The following is a 7236-nucleotide window of genomic DNA, read 5'->3' as shown; positions in this document are numbered from 1 at the left end:
TATTTCTGTTCACATTCTTGATATAGCTGTGCATTTCCACAGTTATATCTTCATTGAATTTCTTTCTGTCACCCCTTGTGTATAGTCATTCCTTTCTTCAGTTCTTTGTATTCTTCAAGAAGTCTCTGAAGGGCTGGTTCTGTGGACATGAAATCTTTCAGCCTATTTATATCATGGAAGATTTTTCTCCTTTGACTATAATAGACATTTTGGCTGGGTAAAGTAATCTGGGTTGGCATCTGTGGTCATTTAGAACTGGGAATACTTTGGTCCAGGCTCTTCTGATTTTCATAGTTTGCACTGAAAAGTTGGCTGTTTCTGGTCCTGTCTGTTTGGTGTTCTATATGCTTCTTGTATTTATATGGGCATATCTTTCTTTAATTTTGGGAAATTCTCTTCCCCAGTTCTGTCGAAGATCTGATCTATGCCATTATCTTGGGATTCTTCTCCTCCCTGTATGCCTATGACTCATAAGTTTGGTCTTTTTATGGTGTCACGCAATTCCTGCATATTCCATTCTTGTGATTTCTTAAATTTTTCATAATCTTTGCTCGAGTGGTCTAGTTCGTCCACTTTATCTTCCAGTCTTGATGCTCTGTTTTCCATTTCATTCATCCTATTGGTGAGGCTTCCTCCTGTAGTTTCTAATTGGCTTTTTGAGTGTTTCACTTTCTTCTTTATTTCAGCCTGAGTATTCATCAGTATTTCTCTTTTCTGAATTTATTCAGAGGTTTATCTCTAACTTCTTTCAGTTCTTTGATTTCTTTGTTTTTGTTTTTTTTTTTTTTTAAATTCACTGAATTCTTTTTATCATGTTTACAATAGTTCTTTTGAATTCCACATCCTGTTTTATCTCTAGGGGTTTCTCATTGTACTCCTTTACAAGATTGTTGATACTTGGTGGGGATATATTATTTTGGTTTTTCATGTTATTATTTTTTCGCTGTGACTTTGACATGTGGATTTCTTTTGTAGTTTCTGATTCTTGTGTGAGACTCAGCCTTCTTTTGTTGAGTTTAGATTTGCTTCTTTTTGTAAACTTTATGTGCTTTTGTGGTTTATTTGTTTGGCATGAAAAGCTGGTTGGTCCAGGCTTCAGGTTCTCTCTTTTGATTTTATAGTGGAGGGGCCAAATTGCTTTCATCTTGCTGCTCAGGAGTTCCCATAGAGGCTCAAGTCAGGTGAGGATCAGATGCTCTCAGGCTTTCTCCTAAGGTCTGGATCTCTCCAGGAAAGATGCTGGTCTCAGGAATTTGGGAGCTAGGGCCTGCCTCAGGCATGCAAAGGCAAGCTGGGGTGTAGGTAACAGGCCCCGAGGGCTCCCAGAGAATAGACTGAGGAATTGGGTTGGTCTGGTTGCAAAGGGTCAGGAAGCAGTGGGGAGTCTGGGTCAAGAAGTCAGTCCAGAGGTCTGGGGTGCCAAAAGGAAAAATGGGTCAGTGCCCACACTAGGAGGAGAAATGGAGTGGGGAACTGGGAGGGTGAATGAGGCTGGAGGAATCAAGCCACAGTGGGTGCCCACTAACTTACCCAGGAAAGATGCTGGCCCCAGGAAGCTGGGGGGCTGGGCCACCCAGGGATGCAAAGGGAGGTGGTGGCGGGAAGAAACCCTGAGGGCTCCTGAGGACTAGAGGGAGGAATTGGGTCGGTCTAGATACAAAGGATCAGGAATCAGTGGGGAGTCTGGGCCAAGTGGTCAGTCCAGAGGTCTAGGGTGCCAAGACAAGAAATGGACCAGTGCCCATGCTAGGAGGAGAGATGGGGTGGGGAAGCTGGGAGGGTGAATGAGGCTGGGCTATATTTCACATTTGAAATGTAAACCCAAATATATATTTTTCACCACTATTTACCCACTTTTCTTAAAAAATAATTCTAAGCATTTTCTATTGGCTTCAAATTAATTTTACATTTCAACTCTTTTCTAATTAGTAAGCAATTCCTCTTACTTCCTTCAGCAGATATGATGATTTCCATTTACCCAGCAAGGAAACACATAACACAAAGTCATTTGTACAAGAAAACTTGGACCAGAATTTGGAATTGCTCATTCTTCTCTGTTGTGTTAAGATCACTTCCCTAGTTCTATGCTGAAGATAAAGTCCCTTTGCTACCTTGGATCATGGTTTAAATTAGGTTAACTTCCCTCCTTTTTCTGATTTATATGATGGGGTGATTGCTTAAAGATGGCAATTTTCCTACAGTCCTGATCTTGACAAATGGTGCTACTCTGTCATCTAAGGCAGAACCTTGGGAGTCATCCAAGAGCTTTCCTTCTCCCTCACCACCCACATGCCCAATTCATCACTGAGACCTGATGATTTTTTTTTAAGTTATAATAGTCTCTGGCCTACAGAAAATCAGAACGCTCAATACAAATGACATCCATAAGCCAACCCTCAGGTTTGTGAAATTGTAATATTTTTAAGTAAGCAGAATATTATCCTCAAAGTTGCAGCACCCTCTCCTGGTCTCAGTTTTTATAATTTCCCTTGAAGTTAGGCTATGGGTATTAGGTATGTAGGCTTAGGTATTAATATTTTGTGCTGTCTGTAGCCAAATACAACTTGTTTATCTCATTGAATATTACTTTTGAGATCTATCCAAGAACTAAACATTCATTTAATTCACTCTTTTGAATAGTTATAAAATACTCCATTATATAAGCATGCATATCATTTATTAAGTATTCATACTCTTGTCGATTAAAATTTAGCAGTTTTTTTTTCTTTAGCAAACATTACTATAATAAATAGCTATTGACCTTGTATAAGCAAGCCTACTAGAGTTTCCCTAGGACACAGTGGACTGTGCATGCTGAGGTTTTGCAAGTGGGCTCAGGTGTGCAGAATATTTATCTCAGGTGAATAGGACCTGAAACTTCAGGAAAATCTGGATTCTGGGAAGTTGTCTCCACTTACCCAGTGATTAGTGTCACATATTTGGATGCTGTCCTAGTTAGCTATAATGTTCAACTTGATAACTGTGAACTTGATAAAACCTAGAGTCACCTGAGAAGGGAATCTCAGTTGATGAATTTCCCAGAACAAATAGGCCTATGGGCACATCTATGGGGAATTGTCTTATTAACTGATGTAGGAGGAGCCAGTCCATCATGGGCAGTACCATTGTCTGAGCAGGTGGTCCTGGGCTGTATATGAAAGATACCCAATAGCAAGTAACATGGAGAATAAGAGACTCAGTACTAAATGAGACACCTATATCACATCCTCTCCTCCCAAGGCTCAGAGATCACTGCAGAAGAGGGATAAAGACTGTAAGAGCCAGAGGTGGTTGGTGAATACAAAGAAACTGTTGTCTGGACGCCATAGGGGAGTTGCATGTATGAACCCACTGCACTTGTGGCAGCATGCACAAGACCTGTGCAAACTCAATCAGGCAAAATCCCAGCATGGTTGGAGGAGGTGGGCAAGAAGCCCCAGGCCTAGGTAAGGATCTATTGGCAATGGATAGCTGTGGGAGGGAGTTAGTTTTTCTTACTAGTATGTCATCTGGTAGGTTGACCAGACTCCAAAGGATAGACATATACCAAAAGCATTTTGGAAGCACAGATCAGACTCAGTAGACCTTAAATAAAGAAAAATAATGAAAGAAAACACGAAGTTGGGGTGGGGGTAGTAAGAGGGAGAAGGAGAGGAAAGAGGGTCTAAATATGATCAAAACACATGGTATAAAATTCTTGAATCAATAGAAAAAATGTTAAAAGAAAGCTGGCTAAGCCTAAGCTAGCAGGAGAACCAGCAAACAGCACTTTTCCCATGGTTTCTGCTTCAAAGTCCTGCTTGATGGTGCATCATGCTTTTAATCCCAGCCCGCGGGAGGCAGAGGCAGTCAGATCTCTGTGAGATTGGGGCCAGCCTGGTCCACACAATGATTTCTAGGCAGGGGGCTACAGGGAGACCTTGTCTCACCTAAAAAAAAAAAAAAAAAAAAAAAAAAAAATTCCCCTTTGAATTCCTGCCTTGAATGCCCTGAGCCATGAACTGTGTGACCTGGAAGTGCAAGTCACATAAACCCTTTCTTCCCCTAAGTTGCTTTTGATCAAAGTGTTTTATCACAGCAACAAAGATGAAACTAGACCAGATACGGTATGTTAAGGTGCTTTCTTTACTCCATATTCAAAATAACCCTGTGGGCAAGGCACTAGTATTATCCCTGATTTACAAACAAGGAAGCTGAAGCCCAGAAAGTACCCAAGTGGCTTGGCCAAGGTAAGTGATGAGTAAGTGGCAGAAACAGTGGCTGACCTCTTGGTGTTGCAGAGTGAGGACTGTGCTGCTCTAGGCAAGTTCCTAGGAGTGGAAGTATCAGGCCCGGAGGTGACAGCACCTTCCAACTTACCAAATAACTCCACCTTGTTCTTCAAAAGGTGCATATTCATTACACCCCAACCCAGAACACACAAGAGCTTCTTGTACCAGTGCAACAGATGACAGACTGCTATATATTTGTACTTGCATTTCATTTTCTTTGTTACTATGAGACTGAGCATTTTTCATAAGTTTCCTGACCATTCATGTTTCTCCTTCTGATTCTTGACTGTCCCTACTCCTTGTTTTCATGTTTTTCCTCATTTATTTCTCAGTATTCACTGTGTATTCCAGATGTGAATCCCCTCTATTTCATTTTTGTATGTATCATCCCAATTTCTGAAGTACAACTGATATAATGAACTATAATAATTCAAATATATATTAGAGTCATTGCACTTTAATATTAAATATACTCTTTTCCATAATAAGGAATACTGCTAAGCCTTATTCTATTTCTGAGAAAAATCTACACAATCTGTTTATATTGGTCAAATAAATTATAACTTCAGTGTCAGATATCAGGCAAGGTTAGTGATTCATCCTCCCAAGGTAGGTGCACATAACCAAACTCATGAAAAATACAACCTATATTTTCAAGTGAATAGTTGTCTATAGCTTCCACCAGTTCCTGTAACAAACTTGGACGTGATGGTTTGCTTGCTTTGGGTTAAGGATTATAAACTGTCACTGGAACAACTGAAACCTTTGGATGTTACAGAAGATATCCTCCTGCTTCAGTGAAGACAGAAACTGCTACAAGAAGCAAAATAAGGGTAGACTTGGATCTTAAGGCAGCAAGATGCACCACTTCCAGTAAACATTCTCCCCTGGCTTTGAAACAAAGAGCAATTGTTACTCTATTGTTCTGTGTTTTCAAAGACACATATCCTCTTGGTTCCTTTTACTGAGACCCAGGCTTTAGTAAACTGATTTCAATTTTTGAAAACCTTTTTTATTTTGAAAAAAATTAGACTTAATGAAAAATTTCCAACAGAATGCAGATTATTCCCATAAACTCTAATGTTAGCACTGGATGAAACTATATAATATGGTTCTCAGAACTAAGACATTAGCATTGGTATATCAATAATAATTATGGAGTTTACTTGAATTTACTGAACAAGTTTTCTTTAATTTTTTTTTTTAAAAGAGCTTTTGTGTATGTGTGTGTCACTGTTTCTGTGTGTAAACTCATGTGTTTGTGTAGGTGCAATTGCACATGTGTGCCTGTGTGTGTGTGTGTGTGTGTGTGTGTGTGTGTGTGTGTGTAGGTTAAAGATTTGGTGTCTTTTTCAATCACACTCTATTTTATTTTTTGAGGCAGGGTCTCTCACTAAACCTGGAACTGGCAATTTGGCAGACTAATGGGGCAGCACACTCTTGGGATTCTCCTGTCTTCACGTCTCCAGTGCTGGGATTTTAGGCATGTACCACTATTCCTAGTTTTTTTATGTGGGTTCTGGAGGACTGAACTCAGGTTCTCATGCTTATGTGGCAAGCCCTTTACCCACTGAGCTAGCTCCCCAGGCCTCTTCTTAATGCTTCTTTTGATCTAGGATCCTATCTAGAATGCCTCATTGCATTTAGTTGTCTCCAGTTGTCTCTGGTTTGTGGTAGTTTTCTTGGTTTCCTCATTTTTACAAAATACACTAGCAATCTTAAGGTATATCTTCCAGTCTGAGTTTGTCTGATGTTTTCCCAATGTTAGGGTCCAAGAGTCAGGAATAATTCCCACAGACACGAAGGAAAAATGCATAAAAATTTTATTCAGAAATTTAAAGTATCAAGTAACCAAATTAGTGGCTAGCCAGGCAGGACTCCACAAGCCAAAGATGGTGTCTGGCCCTGAACATTAACAGGCAGGGGCTTTTATTGAAGAACTTCACACAAACCCGCGCGTGCCAAGCATCTTTTAAAATAATTGGATGGCCCCATATCCTGAGTACGGGGGAAGTTTTGATTGGTAGGGGCTGTCTTCAGGGCATTGGAATGTGCTGATATCTTTAGGGCCAGAAGTTTTTGTTCATACCTTATATGGCTTTTATATATTTAGGGCTTGCTTAATCTATAGCTTCCTGGGGGGGGGTGTAGAACTGGAAGCATTTAGGGGGCTATTGATATTGTAACATTCCCCCCTCTGAAGAGGTAATCCCAAAATCTTTTGGGGATAAGAGCTCCCATGCTTTTAACATTTTTGGCCTTTGGGACAGAGTGCTTTGTTAAAAGGCCCAAGGACATTTTGACTTATAGCCAAGAAAGAAACTGGCTACTTTTCTTTGGGGTCTTTTTACCCTAGCTGCCTAGCCAATTTCTATCTCTTATTCTTAGAGGGGGGAATGTTGCAATATCAATAGTCCCCTAAATGCACCATCTAACCACTTCTTTCTGCTTCTGTAATTTGCTTGGCTTAAAAATTTAACCCTTGCCATAACTCTAGGGGCAAATGAAGAGCCAGAATGCACTGACTCCACTTGGCTAGCTTCTTCAGACAAGCCCGGACAAGCTCAGGCATATTGCAAATTTTTCCAGGTGCTACACCCCACCCCGCCCCCAGGAAGCTATAGATTAAGCAAGCCCTAAACATATAAAAGCCATATAAGGTATGAACAAAAACTTCTGGCCCTAAAGATATCAGTCAGCACATTCCAATGCCCTGAAGACAGCCCCTACCAATCAAAACTTCCCCCATACTCAGGATATGGGGCCATCCAATTATTTTAAAAGATGCTTGGCACACGTGGGTTTGTGTGAAGTTCTTCAATAAAAGCCCCTGCCTGCTATTGTTTGGGGCCAGACACCATCTTTGGCTTGTGGAGTCCATGCCTAGCTAGCCACTAATTTGGTTACTTGATACTTTAAATTTCTGAGTAAAATTTTTACGCATTTTTCCTTCGTGTCTGTGGGA

Source organism: Nannospalax galili, unplaced genomic scaffold, assembly GCF_000622305.1.
Source record: "Nannospalax galili isolate Female #2095 unplaced genomic scaffold, S.galili_v1.0 scaffold46, whole genome shotgun sequence".
NCBI lineage: Eukaryota > Metazoa > Chordata > Mammalia > Rodentia > Spalacidae > Nannospalax > Nannospalax galili.
The sequence above is the reverse complement of the archived record's forward strand: the minus strand, read 5'-3'. Positions refer to the sequence as shown.